General features: G+C 41.5%; 1 protein-coding gene and 1 long non-coding RNA gene across 4 annotated transcripts in view; one reads left to right on the top strand and one right to left on the bottom strand.

Annotated features, from left to right (window-relative positions):
* LOC125899045 (uncharacterized) overlaps nt 1–19,077 on the bottom strand; it is a 174,664-nt gene that overhangs the window by 12,308 nt on the left and 143,279 nt on the right. The window contains exon 3 of the long non-coding RNA XR_007450700.1: nt 2,634–2,737. This is a non-coding gene — a long non-coding RNA (uncharacterized LOC125899045). The remainder of the gene's footprint in view (nt 1–2,633; nt 2,738–19,077) is intronic.
* Nucleotides 1–19,077, top strand: part of gabra3 (gamma-aminobutyric acid type A receptor subunit alpha3) — a 146,353-nt gene that overhangs the window by 1,197 nt on the left and 126,079 nt on the right. For 2 of the 3 annotated variants that reach the window (XM_049593162.1, XM_049593160.1), the window contains exon 2: nt 16,965–17,049. The exons of the other annotated variant lie outside the window; for it this stretch is intronic. The gene's annotated coding sequence lies outside the window, so the exon portion shown is untranslated. The remainder of the gene's footprint in view (nt 1–16,964; nt 17,050–19,077) is intronic. 3 annotated transcript variants of the gene reach the window in all.

Genomic DNA, 19,077 nt, shown 5'->3' with positions numbered 1-19,077 from the left:
AAAGATTATCCTTATTATGACGACAGAAAAAAAAAATCCATGCGGCCACACGATTTCACTCAAGAGATTTGTTTCCCTTAATAATTTAAACACAATATAGTTGTGCGTTTTGCTGTGGCACATAATGAGGATGCATAAGCCTTCCTCATTAAAAAACATAATCCCTTCTTGAGAAATCTGTGTGTGTGTGTGTGTGTGTCACTCTCTTCCTCCTTATCCCCCCACCCCTCCTCTCTGTCGGTGACCGTGCATGCTCTGTGGTGTTAACAGCCACATATGCTGAGCAATGTCCAACTGGAATGATGCTCAGACACAACATCTTCAATAATTCAAATATTCCCGAAACACCCCCCCCCCCCCCCAGGTGGAAATGGGTCAACACAAACACCACAAACGAGACACACTTTCAGGATTACTGTTGCATTGTTGTTTTGTTTGCTGCATGAGAGGAAACAAACAACAAACACCGGGCTGCATTCTTAAAGATGATCATTTCAATGCATGTGTATGCGCAGAGCTTTTCCAGACGAGCTGTACATAAACAAACCTGTTGGTGCTGCGTGTTAAAATGTGCGTGCACAGGTTAAAAAGCAGACACTTCACAGCAGGAAGAATTATGATTTCGCAGTCATTTTTAGCTTCATCTTTTCATGCTCTCCAAGCAAAGTCAGAGGCCGAGCTCTGGCCTTAATTACTGGACATTATCCCGATTATAAGAAGTATTTCACTCAGGATAATTCCCCCCACTCTCCGCTGTGTTTTTTTGCACACCACATTTTAAGGAGTCCCTCCTCTGCGCATCACATATTCATGTATTTACCACACCTCTGCTTTGATGTAATGCACAGTCATCTGTGGCTCCTCGCAGCCTTTCCCCCCCCGCCATCTCTCAGTCTGCACGCTACAGGGCTCATAATGCGATGACTCCCTGGACTCATGAGTGTGACCACAAGTAAATGACTTCTCTCAGCCAGTTTCTTCATCTGTTGAGACACACACACAGCAGAGAGCCCCGCTTTTTTTCCACAGCAAATGGCTGCATGGTGGAAGGGAAAGCAAACTCAGATTTATTGTCCAGCAGGGAATGTGTCAGGGAGAACAGATTTTGTTGAGGGAGGTGTTATCTTTTCCGAGAGCTGCAGATGGATATGTTGTGCCTCCGTGACTATACTGTAGTGAACCTGCTACATCTGAAGTGCCGTGATTAGAGGATGTGTTTGTAATTGCTATTATTTGGATTCTGCATGCAGATGAAGCCAAATAAAACGTGCGTCAAAGATAGAGGCAGATTGTTGCGGGGATTAGCATTTCCATATTGTTCCTGGAGGCACAGTAAGGCATGATGCAGTTAAATTCAAAGTATCTCAGGTGATTACAAAATAAATGGGGGTAATGTCTTCCGGAGTGTTAAGGGAAAGCACTGTCTTGGTTTTTTTGCAGGAAGGCAAATATTATGCCCATAAATTAATGTTTATAACATGTTTTGGAAATGACTCATGTTCTAAATAACAGGGTTAACTCCCACTACTGTTAGCAGCTATTAAAAAACAGCCAGCGAAGGCATGCATCGCCTTGCACAGAAGCTTGTTTTGGAGATGTCAATATGCACTGAGATTCAGCACACAGCTCAAGTGGAGATGTGGCATCAAGCTACTGTCTGATGATGATAATGATCACAGCTGACAGCACATAATCACGAGAGCCCTCTAAGTATATTGGGGCTTCGGCCATGATCATGTCAGTCATGACCAAGAAGCTCTGAGGGGAAATTTACAGCGTGGCTCCACAGGGGCAGAGATGATGAGAAGTGGAACAAGGCAGGACAATGAGAAGGCCATGCTGGGTTAATACAAACCGGGAGAAAAGGACACACACTTCACTTCACTTATCCTGCACAACCAAACATGATTTGTAGGATGGAGTGAAGAAATTGAATATTTTAAGGTTGTGGAGTGCTTTTGCATGACTTTGAATTTCTCAGCGTACTCACTGCTTCCAGGAATTTTTGTTACCTCACTCATTCTCCTGTTTGGTGAGCTCTCATCATTCCCCCATTTATGTGGAGGAGAGGAACAAGATTAATCACTGAAGCTCCACTCACACAGGAATAATGTTACCTCCAGACGCCCACTGATTTATGATCATTTCTGTGATTGTCACTGATCTTAATCCTGCACAAATGTTCTCCCATATCTGTAATTTGTTACGTAAAAACTCCCCAAACAAATAACTCGTATTACTGTATTTTGGCAGAGATAGAGGACTCCTGACAAGAGCGATATCATGTGCACATCCCAGTGATTCAGGGACTAAACCTGCTTGCCAAAACTGCATAAAACATTTTCAACAAGTACATTATGTGCAGAGCAAATCATCCACTATTGTTTGATGAAAGGCTGTTGGGGATGCCTCAGTTGCACAGTTACACCGTTGAAATTGTTCTTGCTAGATTACCATTGAGATTGGATTTGATATTCAAAGGTATTATTTTGTTTTTGACCGGTGGTTCAAAGCTGTTTTTGTGGGGGTAGAAAGAAAAACCAAATAAGAAATAAGACAGTTGTGCAACATCTTGCACAGTTTAGCATACTCGCCTCGAAATGAATTCATGAACATTCATCATCTAACAATACCTGCACAGGATCCATTGTCACCGCAGATGTTCACCTTTTGTTTCTCACACTCCGTAGAACATCGGGGAGAAGAGAGGAGGAAATCGCCGTCACAGAATCATATTCTACAAAAAAAGAGCAAGAAATCACAGATCAGAACAAGCATCGATTCAGACTTTTGAGACTGGAGCCACTACGAAATCTGCATGTTTGTACTAAAGTTATTGTTGAAATAAAACCATCTCTATTTTGCAACCCAATTGTCAGCAAAATGTTGGCACTGTATGTTTCTGTAAACAACAGACACGTTACTTTTTTATATTATTGTAACTGCACTGTGGCTAATGTGTGGCTAATGTGTGGTTATGTTTAGGCACGAAAACCACTTGGTTATTGTTAGGAAAAGATTATGTTTTGTCTTAAAATGCCTACATTTAGCAGCGCAAAAGCCGCTGGAAAAAGGAAGGCAGATTGCTTTAAAAAAAAAAACAAACAAACAAAAAAAAAAACACCCACATATAATGGCACAAAAGCTGCTGGAAAGACAGTGACAGGTTGTTAAAAACCACCCACATTCAACAGCACAAATGCTGCTGGAAAGCGGCACCAGGTTGCTAAAAAATTCCAATACTTTTAACGGCACCAAAGCTGCTGAAAAGGCAGTGACAGGTGCCTGAAAACATTCAGCTGCACAAAAAAAATTGCCCACGTTCACAGCACAAAAAGCTGCTGGAAAAGCAAGGATGGGTTGCTAAAAAATACCCACATTCAACAGCACCAAAGGTGCTGGGAAAGTGGCAATGGGACACTAAAAATCACCCACATTCAATGGCACAAAAGCTGCTGAAAAGTGGTGAAGGGTTGTTAATAAACATCCCTGTTCAACGGCACAAAAGCTGCTGGAAAAGCGGTGAAAGGTGGCTAAAAACACTGACATTGAACGCACAAAAGCTGCTGAAAAGTGCCGATGGCTTGCTAGAAAACACCGGCCTTCAACGGCACAAAAACTGCTGGAGAAGCAGTGATGAGTGGCTAAAAAACACTGACATTCAACAGCACAAAAGCTGCTAGGAAAGCAGCGACAGGTTGCTAAATAAACACCCAGGTTCAACAGCATAAAAGATGCTGATAAAGTGGCAATGGGACACTAAAAAACACCCATGTCAGGTGACACAAAAGCTGACAACCATAAAAAAAAAACAACCACTGTTGGTGGTGGTCTCGAACAGTGGTCTGCAGCTTGGCAACAGTCTCAGTCTGGGTGATGCACCATACACCATTCCCTTTGCCTCCTAGTTTCTAAGTCAGCTCACACACTACAACGCTTTGGAAACACTGATATGATACAGATGAAATGTACAAATGTAATGGATCCATGGTTTGCAGAAATGTACAATGCCAACATTTTGTTATGGCAACTGGGCTGCTATTTTGGTTTTATAGGTTCATTCTTTGCAATAAGTTAAATCCATATGTAACTGGAGATTGTAGAAAATATAACGCCACCTTCCTCTTGCTTTTTTTTCATCTACTCACTTTAACCATATACGTCTTTCAGGGTTTACCCTGACCTTTATGGTTGACAGCCAGAATCTCTCAAATGTCATAATCTTCCGGGAGCCTAAAGCTTCATATCAGGGCTGGCTGTATTGGTAGAATGTCTGCAGACCCTGAGAAACTCCTAAAATGTCTGACATTGTGTTATACACATCCAAGACCTGAATAAGTGCTGTATTTAAAACAGTGAAACCTCTTAAAAAGTTGTTTGTTCAGTGAAGAATTGCTCTAGCCGTGCATTATTTAGATCAGCTGGCACAAAAAAGGACATAAAGCATTAAATATTGGGCTTTTGATTGAAGTTGGCAGAGCACTGAGGTATTTTAGGCTTTTAAAGTCGGAGACAATGACCGGTCAGATTTTGTTCCTGATCCAAATACAGTAAGTTGAGAAATAGTGCTTGAAGGTTATTGGCAAAGGCAGTGGGAGCATATTTTGTGAATCAAGGTGCATGGCACAAATTGCAGTGGAGTGTGATGAGTGCAGAGGGAGTGGCGGTGCACTTCTGGTGTTTTTGAGGCTGCAGGCACATAGGAACAGACAATTAAACCCTTCCATGGTTGCATAACCTCCTGTGCACAAAACAATCTTTCCTGTTTCACATCATATCTCTGTGAAATGTAACTAACACAGCCGGATAAACAGACATTATTCTGTGCTAACATATCACGTTGACCATCTCAGCCACAGATCTACCTCGATTGCAATTATAAATGTGATGCTTCAGGCACTACTTTTGTCATGCACGTTGGAAAAAAAGACGATGCACACAGCTGTTGCCTCGGTAACGCTGTGTTTTTGGCTGAAGATATGGAAAGGGGATTATTGGGCACCTATGTTCCTGAGGGCTTTCTGCGATGTCAAGAGGAGAGAGGAGCTTTAATTGTCTTATGATTTTTTTTTTTTTTATGGACCCGATTAAATTGTGTGTCACAAGTGTCCCGAGGGTGACACCAACGTTAAAACTGATCATTTTTACTGCTGGGAAACTGCATGGGATGTCAAGATATAACCCAAGCAGTGAGGCGGGGAAGAGAATGAGTGTTTCTGTGGTTATTCTGCGACAGCCTGGTGCTCGCTGCACGGTATTTAATCAAGAAAAAAAAAGTGATACTGGGGTGTATGATCCTGCTTTGGCAGTGCGCAATGAATCTTGATCAAAATTCAATTGCAATTTTGACATATCCCTGACTGAGTTAAGATCTGCTCCCATCACACTGCAAATATAACAAAAGGAAAATCAAATGCATTGTGAGATTGTGTGAAATAGAATGGGAGACAATGGATGAGGACAGTAGGGCTTAAACAGTCTCTATAGCTAGTACCTATAACGTGAAAGCAGGTTTGGCTAATGCTAGTGAGGGAGCTCTGTCTGGGCTAAGGTGCTTGGTGTTGTGGTTTGGCTACAGGCTAACAGGTGAGCTACAGTTGGCTGTATGAGGGCAGTAACAGTAGCTTTTAATACTTCTTTTTAAAACCCCGTTCACCCAGATTGTAATTTGGCAATATTTTGTGGCCCTTTTCCTCCCCCCGCCGTTTGTGTGTAGGCCCATTGTCCATGAGACAGATGGAGAGCTCTGGCGGCTCCGCACTAAAATGACGAACTTCTCCTCCATAATTATCGCAGACTGATATATACGGAAAAAAGGAAAGGCCGCTGTGGCGTTTGAGCACACCTGCCACGTGTCTACGCTGAAAACAATTAATCTGAAGGCGTAAAAACACAGCATGTGTACGACCCCTGAGACAGGCATGTTGCAGCTAAAAATTGGTATTCTAAACTGGTCTCTGTCTTCCTAATGTTTCAGGAGGTGGCTCAACAAAATACTTTGTATCTCTAAGATGAAACAGATTTGCTTGAGCAAAACTATTTCCTGAAGGTGTGGAGGCCATTTTGGATACTGTTTAATGAGACCTAACTGTATAACTCATGGACTTGTTTTGTCAGTTTTGTTGTCGACTGACAGTTCTAGATATCAATCCCCTGTCGTTCTCTCTGTTGTTTCCTTTAAATGGTACTGAGTGCTTTGTTTCTATTTTGTCTGTTTGTTTAATTGTAAAACAAAAAGTCTAAATAAAACCCCAAATCTCTGTGGTGAAGAAATTGGGATTCGGTACATGACACAGAAAAAGTAGCGTCTGGCAATCAGGTAGTTAGCTCATCTCTCTCATCTCTTAATCAGTTAAGCCCGTTAAGTACCATTAGCTTTGAGAAATTTGCTGTTGAGAGAATTTGCTGTTGGTGTCTCACAGCAGAACCATCTACACAAAGAGACGCTAACAAACAAATAAGTCCTCATACGTCTCTGATGCCTGATGGATGTGGTCCTGTTAAACTATCCGATTACCGCAGTTCAGATGCTATACATTTCCCAAATGTATTTTTTGTTTACAACATCCACCAGTGCAGCTAGCACTAAACCTGAGGAGGAGTTACAATAAAGTTAGAAGTATAAGATATAAAATGGGCAGGGCAGCATGAAGCAAACAGATCACATAAAAACAAAATAAAAATAATAGTTCCAGCTTTAGTGGACAGTAAAATGACTTCCTGCCTGTGCAGCGGGGTTTTTTGGTTTAAGCCATGTTTAGAACTCTTCATCATGTTGTCATATAGCAAGTTGAATGTTTTATGACATGGCCTGTGCAGAGGACTGCAATGCTCCTACAGAAACTCAAAGTACATTTCTGCACAGAAAGCAGCAGCTCCCTTCCTTATAGGAAAGCTCACTAACGAGACCATAGTATCCTTTATTTATTTATTTATTTATTTTATCACAGGCTGCCAGATGATTGTGGGCATTTTAATGTGCGTAGCATTTGGCCACCCTGCTGTCTCAGCCTACTCTTTATTGCACCAGGTATAGCAAAGAGAAATTCCTTTTGCAGAGATTATTTTTGCATCACTGTTGCATTGCCATGCTCCAGCATAGTGTAGGTGTGATGATAGCTGTTGAAATGTATCTTTTCAATGCGCAAGGGGATTTTACCGTTTTAAATTATAGCATAAATGGGTGCTGTCAAGAACAATAACTATCAGATTGTGTGCATTTGCCACAGGAAATCTGTTAGTCAAGGTTATAATGACTGACTAACCTAAATGCCTCAATAAACAGAGGGAGTCATGGGGATAAGAAATGCAAAATACCGAGATCAGACAAGGCTGCAGGGATGCAAGAAAAGTAAACATCAAAGATGATAAAAAAATAAGGTCTTGGATGCCACTACACTGGAAGATCGTACATACTGTAAGCTAAGAAGGTCTGACAGCAACAGCATGGTCACCTTTGGTCTTTAACCTTGACACAGAAACTGTCAGGAGGCTCCTGTCTGAGGAGTTTTGTCATAAAGTTCAGAGACAACTTGGCGCCAGGTCATTCAAAGACTAAAAAACATTAGCAGCTCTAAAAATCAATGAGAAACAAGCATCCAGTGACAAGATGCCAAAGCAGAGGATGCATGGTCCTGTCTATTGGTTTTCATCAAAAGCCTCACTGCGGCATTTGTCACATAGCAGCTTCAAGGCTAAGACAGATAAAGAAGGCATTGCGGTGTCGGAGTGGTCATTGTGTGCGTCAAGAATGCTATTATGGTATCATTTAAAGGTCATATATTTTAATCTCAACCACAAAATGGACACACCTAACAGAGAGGTGAGAAAAGAAACATGGCTTTCTCAAATTCCCTGGCCCTGCAAGTGCTTTTATCAAGAGACAGTGCTACTTTATAACATTTGATAGACTGCGTGTGCACTGTGGATGCAATATACCTCAACAAAATATCATTCGTCTATCTGAGGTATACCTGGTTGGTACCATCCAGGCAGAGGAGCTTTTATTAAGAGTATATTCCAGTGCCATGCACATTAAAAACTGCAGTTTCTAATGCATTAACAGCACCTGTGTAAGACCTTTACAACAGCTATCGGGCATACCTATGAATACTGATTCAATCCTTAAAACTGGGGCCGTGCAAAGACTTTTTCATCTCCTCGAATGAAAATAAATTCAGCTGCTGTCAGTGTAGTGTTAGTTTGTCCTTCTTTCTGCTCAACAGTGCAAGTTCAAGAGGCGGATAGAAGCTTATCTTTATATTAAACAGAATGTCTAACTATATCTTAAGTAATTTAGTGTGCACAGATGTAAAAAGCTAACTACGCCACAGCTGCAACAACCCTTCAGTTAAAAAGGCTGAAAGGATGACACTTCTCTGCAATCAGCAGGGATGGCATCCTCATGTCACTGAGCCGGACAGTCGGGCCTTGGCTTCGCCTCGATACATATCCATGAACATCACGAACAGGCGAAGGGACAACTTTGTCGGACTCTGACACCGACCTTAAACGAGTTTGACTTCACGCCAAGAATGTGAACACAGTCCTCTGTGAGGAAAGGATGACTTGCAGCAGGGACTCTGTCCTCCTGTAAGACCTGTCACAGGTTTACCCTGGAGAGTATGGCCTTTTCCAGCACTGTTACACATGCTGCAACAACCCAGGGACAGGGAAGCAGCATTACATCAGGTTCGTTTGGTAAACTAACATTATCTATTATCAAGGAGCTTAGATAATTGATACAGACAGAAATATGTGAGGAAGACTTCAGGGGAAAAGAGCTTGTGGGTGCTGTTTAAATCAAGGAAAAGAGGACTGTTAAAGTGAGAGCTACAATAACTTTTCCTAAGAGACACCAAAAATGGAAAGAACACCTCAATATCTGACCTTACCTGATAGGACACAAAAAAACAGACAAAGCAGCAACTTCTGGATCGAGTATCTTAATATAATCAGTTATTAAAACTATATAAACCCGACCCAGTCCCTGGGTAGGTTCTGAGTACTTCAGTCCAAGTTAACACAGTAGTTAACATCTACTAACTCTGAGACGACGAGAGGCATGTTGGCAAGCTGAAAACCCCCAGCTGTGCTGAGTGTCAAGCTGGCCAAGCATTTGTAACTCCTTGGTCCTCAAATTGCATCCTCTGGCCTGGAGAGGCGGACCGGGTGCTGCTCCAATTAGGATCCCCGGCTTGTCAGGCAGGAAGTGAGAAGTGGGGATGGAACATCTCAGCAGGTGGAACAAATCTCAAGCACATCCTACTCAGCATACACATCAAAACACTACACGTAGGGTAAAACACATGGAGGGGGCATTGGCTGTGGCTGCAACTGTCTCTCGTTCTCTCCATCTATATATTGGATAGATATAGAGGGCCAGAGAGTAATAAAATAATGCATTTGAGACACAATTCATGATTGTACATTTTTTAGGGCTGCAACCAACATTTATTTCCATTAACAATTAATCTTCTGATTATTTCCTTGATTAAATTTGGTTTAAAAACATCCAAAAATGCCAATCTCATAGTCTAGAGTACAAGATGACATCATTCATTTTCTTGATTCGTCTGACCAACAGTAAAAACCCTAAAAGACCAAGAACAACACTAAATCTTTGATTGCCTGGGTCCAGACCTTTGAATCTGTCCACTCTTATGAGTACAAGTTGATTGATTCATTTGGCAACGTGACATTAAACAATAGTTTCTCAGTTAGAATAAAAAAAGACCAATGAGCGCCGCGGGGGAACTCGCTTAGCCAGGTGCAGGACTAATGCCATTGTCAAGAGGTGTGCCAGAACCAATGAGAAGTAATAACAATGGTGAGTGCAATAGACAAGATAAACATCACCATCAATGCTGTTCTGATATCCCACAACATCAGAGCATTATTTTGCTCTGCTCTAGTCTTTAAACCCCAACAAAACAGGTATGTTGGCATGACTATGCATCACTGTGGGTTTAAAATGATAGTAGATACAGGCTCATGTGTTGGTCTGTAGTGAGTGGTTAGGGAAATTCCCCTCCCCCATGGAAATTGGTAGAGTGGATGCTAGGGCTGCACCCCAGTGGTCAACCGAACGTTAGTCGACCAGAAAGGTCATTAGTCGGCAAAACTGCATTGGTGACAGGAAAAAACAAAATAACTTGAAACTACATCAAAACCTATATGACTGGACCATGTGGAAATTTAATTTGAAAGGACAGACACAGGAAGAGGCCACGCTCAGCAGTCAGACAGGAGTCAAGTTACAAACCAATCACAGACGACAGATATCTTTCCCTTCTTCTGTAAATATTCAGTCTGATAAAAACAGAAAAGGTCATTTTTGTACACATCTGTCCCATGGACGATAGGCCTACACACTTATAAACAGCGCCTGGAAGAAGACCAGCTCTGCACTCAGGATTTCAGGTAAATAGGCTATATGATACTTGTTTAGGTTGCAACTCAACCTCAGACGCTCTTGAATGCTGGCACAAAAAAGGCGCAAGAGTAGCACCCAGCACCTGACCTCCCGTTTTCCAGGTGGTTAAAGATGTGGCATATGTACAGCCCCTAATTTCCAGGGCTGGTACCTGCGGTTATTCCACAGGCTAGTTAATAACATGTCGGGCAGGAAATCCAAAGTGTGGGATCATTTTGAGAAGGTGAAGGACGAACCCAAGGTGATATGTAAACTCATCTTTATTGGTCGACTACAAACATGACGTATCATCTGAAACATGGAAGTAGCTACATGCCCATTAGCCCACAGCATCATTAACAGGCGGCTCGCTCAGTGTGTGACGTGCACTTGTAGATATAATATAGGCCTATATTAATGAAGGTTCATTAGTACGCTTTTGTATTTCTCTGTAATGTAGCACAGTGTTAACAATGTTACTGATACTATTCTTTCTCACACCTTCAACTCAAACCATTGTGTTGCCCCGCCCAAAATATATCATTTAATAATTAAGATAATATCATAAACATGTAGTTTGACTAATGGGCCTAAATGACGACAATCGGTCGTTCCTTCATTTTTTACCATCTGTTGTTGTTTTCAGTTGTCCGTGTTTACTTCTTCTGGTCAATCACGTATCTGCACTGGCCATATCAAGTTATCTAGTGAATAGTTAATGGCCTTCAATCAATGCTGTTTCGGTCAGTTCATGTTCCTCCCCATAATGCATAATGTGTATGTTTATTTATTCCAAATTCCTAAACTCAGATTGATCAGTTTTCCCTCACATTTCGAACGAACTATTAATGCACTGTAGTTGTGTTGTTCACATTCCTGCATTTCAAGGTGCCAAAAGTATTTGAATGACAGGGGTGGTTTGTTTACTCAGATCCAGTAACCTTGTAATGGCCTTATAAAAATTCAGCACCAAGCTGGATATAAAGCCTAATTAACATATAAAAGTGAATTCAAATGTGTAGTTATTTCCTGTTTTAATATTGCCTGTTCCTGTTGGCTGTCTCCATGCTACTGCTCCTGTTTTCAATGTAGCAGACTCAAAATTACCCAGCAGGTGCACACACACTAAAACTTGAACGACCCAGTGCTGTGTGTCGAGTAACGGTCAGGGTTTTCAAGAAGTACGTTTGCAAGGTTTCAATTATGGATGAGGAAGGAAAGAAAAAAACAGGACAGCCTTAGTGAATACAAACTGCAAGGGAGCTGTTGTCAGAGTCCTAGTGTACAGGCCTTGAAGTCTTATGAAAGAAAGTGCATGAAAATAAATTGGTTCGCACCCAGGCAACACATCAATTCTAAGCCAGTGTCCATGCTGCTAATGGCCAATAATTAACAAATGACAGAAACAACGACTCAGTTATTAAAATTGCCATCAATTATTTTCAAGTGATTGACTAATTAAATAATCCATTGTTTCTGCTGTCGTCTAATCAGCCTGAGTTTTCTATTGATTGGTGATTTTGTGTGTGAGTGTAAAGTCATTTCTTGGTGGTATTTTTTTGTGATAAAGGGTTTGAAAACATGAGAGCACTGAGGCCTGACATTAACAGTGGACTCTGCACCAAGTTTCCATTGCAACATGATACAGGCTGGTAGGCCATCGAATCCTTAATACACTGCAGAACCTCCTGAAACAGCCCAGTTACCAGAAGAAATTGTTTGCATTATGTTCCTGCAAACCATGGATCTGTAACATTCATACATTTCATACACAGCATATCAACATTTCTACGGTGAGGTAGTTCTGATTACATGTATATAAGCTGAATTTGTCATAGACAGGTGGAAGGGATGGTGTGAAACTGACTTGACAAACCAAGCTGACAGTTGGCTGTGGATCAAAGCTGGCGTCTTGGTGAGCGTCTGCAGCCCTCATCGGTGTCCCACATCGTTGGCCCTCGTCGGTGCTAGTTGGCATTTTTTCCACAAATTCAGTGTGTTGAATCAGCATCAGCACAGCGGAGGTCGTCTGCAAATGAAATCACTCTGATTGGCAGTTCAGCCCGGCTGCAGTTGGGGGAAATTTTCCTTGAGGGATTTCTGCCAGAAAGGGACCTCTCGGTCAAGGTTAGGGAATAAGTCATGGTTTGATTTAAAATGAATAGACTTGTGTCAGAAAGGGCTGTCTGGGAGAAAGCCAACAAGGAAAACTTTCATGTGCAGTTCAGCACATGGGAAGAGAAACGTAGGTGAGAAATGTAAACAGAGCTTAAGTCGAGAGAGGGGGAGGTTGAAACAAACTTGTTGAATGAGGTAAGATTGTTTTTCTTCAGCTGTTGAGCTCTTTAGCTGAAACGTTTCTTGATGGTTTGTGTTATTGTTTAATGGCACACGGTAAATATGCTCTGTTCTTTCAACAGTGGCTAACTAGCGTCAATGCGGTCCTCCAGTTTCTGTTTTTGAATGACAATTACAGACAGACGCCATCTGCTGGTATGGGGGGGTATGTCCTCTCACACAGGCACAGAACATACAAGCTTGTACTGTCGGTTTAGAGGCCTGCTAGTTCTGTGATGTCGGTTTGTTGTGTCAGGGCCTTAAGAGAGATGGGTGCCAAACAGCAGACCCTTGCAGACTACTATCCAGACCAACAAACAACAAAACCAGGTGTGTTTGAGTAAAACATAACACCATTTCCAGCCACAGTTGTGGCACCAAACCCTGGGCTTTAAAGCAAGTCATCGTGGCATTTCTAGCCACGACTGAGGCACCAAAACTGGGTGTTATTTCGCACAGCTGCAGCATTTTCAGTCGTAGTTGTAGTGACAAAACTAGGGACATTCTAGAAAGAAATAGTGACAATTGTAGCACCAAAACCAGGTGTTATTTAGCAAGACATCGGCACATTTCCAGCTGCAATTGTGGCACCAAACTGGGGACTTTTAAGCAAGACATCGTGGCATTTCCAGCCATGATTGAGGCACCAAGATTTGGTGTTATTTAGTGAAGCTGCAGCATTTCCAGCTGTAGTTGTAGTGACAAAACTGTGGACTTTTAAAAAGTAATCTTGGCATTTGCAGTTGCATTTGTGGCACCAAAAACAGGTGTTCTTTAGCAAGATTGCAGCATTTCCAGCTGCAATTGTGGCAGCAAAACAGAACATTTTTTAGCGAGACCGCAGCATTTTCAGGGGTAGATGCAGCGACAAAAGGTGGGACTTTTTAGCAAGACATTTTGGCATTTCCAGCCATGACTGAGGCACCAAAACTGAGTGTTACTCAGCAAGGCTGCAGCATTTCCAGTTGCAGTTGTAATTACAAAACTGGGGACATTTAAGAAAGAAATCATGACATTTCCAGTTGCAGTTGTGGACCCAAAACCAGGTGTTTTTTAGCAAGACATCGCCACATTTCAAACCGCAATTGTGGCACCAAAGTGGGGACTTTTAAGCAAGACATCATGGCATTTCTAGTCATGACTGAAGCACCAAAACTGGATGTTTTTGCAAGACAAAACAGCGAGACCGCAGCATTTTCAGGGGTGGTTGCGGCGACAAAAGAGAGGACTTTTTAGCAAGACATTTTGGCATTTCCAGTTGCGATTGTGGCACTAAAAACCGTGTGTTTTTGCAAGACAAAGTCAAAACATAGTGTTTTCAAAAAGTGTGTGTCGAAAGATAACCACACGTTAACCGCACTGTTGTTCACATGTAAAGGAACATTTAGTTTTATTTATCTGCTATGAAACATACAAACATTACATATTTGTGGTTTGCATTTATTTAGGTGATTGGGTTGCCTGAAAAATACACTTTCCTTACATCACCTTTTTTGATTGGCACGGGACTACTCTGTAATTAAAAATTAAGTATCCCAGTGCATACTCTCACCATGTTTTCGACAGGGAATGTCAGAGTGTATGTTGTTAAATCACTATGTGGATCCCAGCAGCACTCCATGTGGCTCTTTTCTTCTGAGGCACAGAACTCTGAAACATTCACGTCTTTGAACTCATCGGAGGGAATAATAAGAACATTATATTCACGGTGAGAAGTGCCTCGGGAATTGAAAGTACTCGCCACTTTGTTGGGAGCATCGGCTGCCGTTTATTTTGAGACCAGACTGTGATCTTACTAGTTTACTGTATATAAGTGGCACCAAAATAAATGAAAGCTACCCTGCCTTTCAAAGGCAGATGGAGAAAAAACAAAAACAAATACTAGATGCACTCGGTGATGATTTTTTTTGTACAAAGCCTTCACTGTGAGACACATTTTGAAGATATGATTTGAAGCGGGTGCCTTGAAAGTAATTGTTTACTTTTAATTAAGACTAACTTTGTAAAGTAACTAGTGTCTTTCGCATTAATAGAAGTAAAGAGTCTATTTAGCTTGTCAAAACTTTAATTTCACAATCCCTAACCTGTATTGACGCACCATTTTCATAATATTGATTCTTATTAGTTCTGTTGTGTCCTCAATGAATGTTAGAAGTTACCAACAAGCTCAAACAGAGTCACAGCATCTGGGCTTATTTTTTAGATTCTCCTCATAAATATTAAGACTGGTACGTTATCGATTAACTCACAATATGGTGTTTTTAAGAATTAGTTATAAAATATATTACAAAATAGCTCATACTTATAATTGCTATGCTTGTTTAGAAGTTTAAATCTGGCCCTTTAAAATTGTCCAAGCCAGTTGTGTCAGACATAAGTGAGGCCTGCTGTGAATTTGGAGTCAATAAAAAAATTGTGTCACAGCTGTTGGTTAGGAAATCAATTCACTGAACAATTAAGTCACTTCCACTACAGATCAACACATTGGTAGGACTGAAGTTCAGGCTGAAGATGGCTGGTGACATAAAGTCAGATAGCTGTGCTATTGTGTGATGATGAATGCAGGAATGCACACTTATTGGCCAAATGATAATCACAATTATTTTGATCAATATTAGAATTACAACTGACCCTTTGCTAAATCCCGCCCCGAGATGCAGACTGGCCAATCATAACGTAGCATCAGGCCGGCTCAGACCAGGGTCAACAACACAGCTGTGCTCCATTGACTCTAATGCAGTCGTTTCAGATTTCCTTCATTTTCAGGCTGGTTTTGTGAATTTGGAGCTAAATGTTGTGTCTGGGGCACGTCGTGTATTAATGATACTCGTTACCTGGAGAGGTTGGAGAAAGATATACGTTTCTTCCCTGTTCCAAAACCAAAATCAAACCCTGCAAAGTGTAGGGTTAGCTAGCTAGCTACTGAAGATATAGCCTACTGAATGTATACACATGCTGCTTTTGCTTTTTAATGATTATAACAGTGAAACAAAGAGCGACCCTGCTGTACAGGAACCAGTGAAGGGAAGCAGGGAAACTTTGCTGATGTTCAACCAGCTCTGTGTCATCACATTGTGCACAGATGAACGTTATTTGACTTTCCCCAGAGATCCCTGCCCGTCCTGCGGCAGAGGTCCAGGTGCTGGCAGCAGCATGGGGGCGAAACCAAACACCGTTCATCTGCACACACTGTGATGCCACACAGCTGGTTCAATATCAGCAAAGTTCCCCTTTACATTCATTGTCTTGTGTGGTGATCAGCAGTGATGTGGTGGTTCACTTTTACACTGTGATCTGTAGCCTATAGTTGGGCTTTAGCTTCTAACTATCTTTGTCTTTTTAACCTGTTGTTGCTGCTGAGTCAGTTTGACATCCTGGATATATCCTTCAAACACAGACTGTAGACCGCTCTGTCTGCTTCTCTCTGGAATCACTCTTTCATTTGTCCAAAAATATGATTATATTTCTTCAGGGAGTGCAGTTAGTTACAGTGTGGGCTCCATGCTTACTGTGACAGCTTGTCGGACCATCACAAAGGGGCGGGGCTTAGCGAAAGGCCAATTATATATCATGGTTATTAGTTGATTTTAGGGACAAAACATTTTGTTGCACTTCACATTTAATAAATAAACAACACTGCTGTCACTTACATATTGTGTTACATTCCTGCCAATGTACTAATATTTGCATCACAATAAGACTGATGCTTATTCACAGTGAATCTCCTAGAAGCAAAAAAAATAAATAAAATTGTGCCCAAAACAAAAGGCTAACTAAAATAAATATGCAGTAACAGAATGCAACCAAATGAAAACACTGGGCATACATCTTTAGCCAAATGGAATGTGACTACATTGGTTTAGCCTGTCTGACAGCTCGATAGATACTGTATCGTACTGTTACTGAAATCTAGGCTGATACTGGACAAGGAGGAGATTCAGACACTATTCTACTTGGCCTTCATGCAGTCATTATTATGCAGACTGTTGTGCTTCTTCAGGTGGTTGTACAAGTTTGCTGTGTTGCTTTGTGGCACAGACACAAGTCTCATACATTCTTTGAATATGATTTGCTCTTGCTTAACATCATTTAGCCTAAAGCCAAAATGCGGATGGTGATGCATTTTGAGGGACTAACTGTTTGCTTTCTGCTCCAGACATCTGATTTTTATTTTGCTCATTTGCCCTCTGTTGTATTTTACTCTTCTGCTCAGGACTGCAGCTGCAACATTCAAGAAAGATTTTCACAGGCTGTTGCTGCCACATACAGCGGCAGCTCCCCAGAAGTGGAGGTTGGCTGTAAGTACAGAAGGAGCTTGATTTGGCATGTGAAGTTTATAAGTCAAGCATGCATTTTAAACATCAATGTTGGAGCTGATCATGTTTATTTAATTGTGTGAAGGCAAATTCATGATAGAAATTAATATTTGATTAATTGTGCAGCCCTAGGAGGTTGAATTAATACTGAGTGAGCTATGATGTAATTACTTGTAAGTTAAGTCCACTTCAGTCTAATAGCATGTTGCACTGTATTTACATACTCTTTATGTGATTTGATTGGTGTATATATAAATCAAATATAACAATTAAATTATAGTTTCCCACAGTCACATTTATATCTGATTGCACCACAACAAATTTGTGTCACTGCCTCATTTGTAGCCAGAGACTCACCAGCGTGTGCCCAGATTGCAGAAGCACTGGAGCTTTTCAGCATCACACTTCATTTCTGCATGAAACAGAGTAGCATAAACAGTGCTTAACTGAGACTAGCTCACCCTGCTGCAGTCAGTCAGTCAGTCAGTCAGTCAGTCACACTTGTTGTAGTTGTATTCATAACAGCGTCTGCCCAACCAGCAAACTCCACCAGAGTGATAACTTGCTGCGCCAGCAGTCAAAGCTGCTTTGATCACCAGAATCACTCTCACCACAGTCTGTCAGCCTGTGCAGCAGCAGCCCACACACAGCACCCAGAATTCTGCCCTGTCACAGACACTCAGGCGCACTTGCCACAGTTGGGCTAATGCAGCCACAGACCAAGTAGCCAGCTGCACCGGGCTGGTGTTTGCCGTGATCTGACATGATTTTAGCCAAGGTTGCACTCGCCCTCGCTGCGTTCAGCATCACTCTTGCCAGAGACGTGCTTACCTCAGCCACAATCAGTCATGCTCACTGGAGTGCTACACAGCCTGAGCAGCTGGCGCTGTACGCTACATGAGACCAAGCAGCCATAGTTGGAGTCACACTTGCCAGAGGCACCCTCACAGCTGCCATCATTCACACTAAGTGGGATCCTACTGGCCACACAAAAAGACCCAGTAAACATCTCATCCACAGAGACTCACAGCAGGACCCAGCGCTGATCACAGACCTGTTCAGACTCACACTCACCTCATTCACATCGGAGGTAAAGCTGATTATTATCTAGAACCAGGCAATGATAACTCACAATGGTAGAGGATACCTGAAAAGCTATGAATTTATTTACTTACCAACACAATCGTGGATCAAATTTAAATATATCTTCTATCCATCTGTGTGGTGTGATAAGAAGGCACAGTAATGAAACTAGATGTGTGCGCCTTGATTTGTGGGATTCACATGTGCAGCGTAAGGTCTTTTTTGAGGCACGGTATCTGCTCTTGAGATAAGATGAAATATTTCTTGCAAGCCTAATGTATTTTAGGGAAGAACACCATCAGTAATATCCCTCTGTGTTATACAGGGGAAATGGGTGGCCAGCTCTTGCTTGTGGCACACACGCCTACATATCTGGCTGAGCAGTGATAAGTTAAAATATGAATTGCCTTTTTGAATTCACTCAAAGGACGCCATTTGTTTAATATATGGACATTTCTAATAACACATATGACACTGACTCACCCATTCAGAGTGCATCCGATTATGCTGATTCTCTGTATTTCAGGGCACTGCATGTTTGAAATGAATTGTATATTTCTGCAAATAGTTGTGAAATATCCAGGGGTAATTTAAGAAACTGGTAAGGAGAAATTCTCACTTTCTGCTGTTGTATTCCATTTTTATTTAATTCCTAATTTCAGTCAAAATGCTGTACATGCAGGAGGGCAGATTTTTCATAAAACAGCCAAAGTAAAAAGCTGAAAAGTCCCATATAATACTGCCATTGCCCTTGTAATGTTATCAGCAGGAATTTTCTTCTCTATAGCAACAGATCAGATTGATTTTCCTGGAAACAAAAAAGCTTGTTGCTTTTGAAAACAGCCACATTCATCTTAAAGTTGCACCCCATAGCTCGTGTTGTTATAGCGCACATCCTTGAATCCTTACATTAAATCCTTGTTTAGA

The sequence above is a fragment of the Epinephelus fuscoguttatus genome, linkage group LG12, assembly GCF_011397635.1.
Source record: "Epinephelus fuscoguttatus linkage group LG12, E.fuscoguttatus.final_Chr_v1".
NCBI classification, from domain to species: Eukaryota; Metazoa; Chordata; class Actinopteri; order Perciformes; family Serranidae; genus Epinephelus; species Epinephelus fuscoguttatus.
This window is presented reverse-complemented; position numbering and strand designations above follow the sequence as displayed.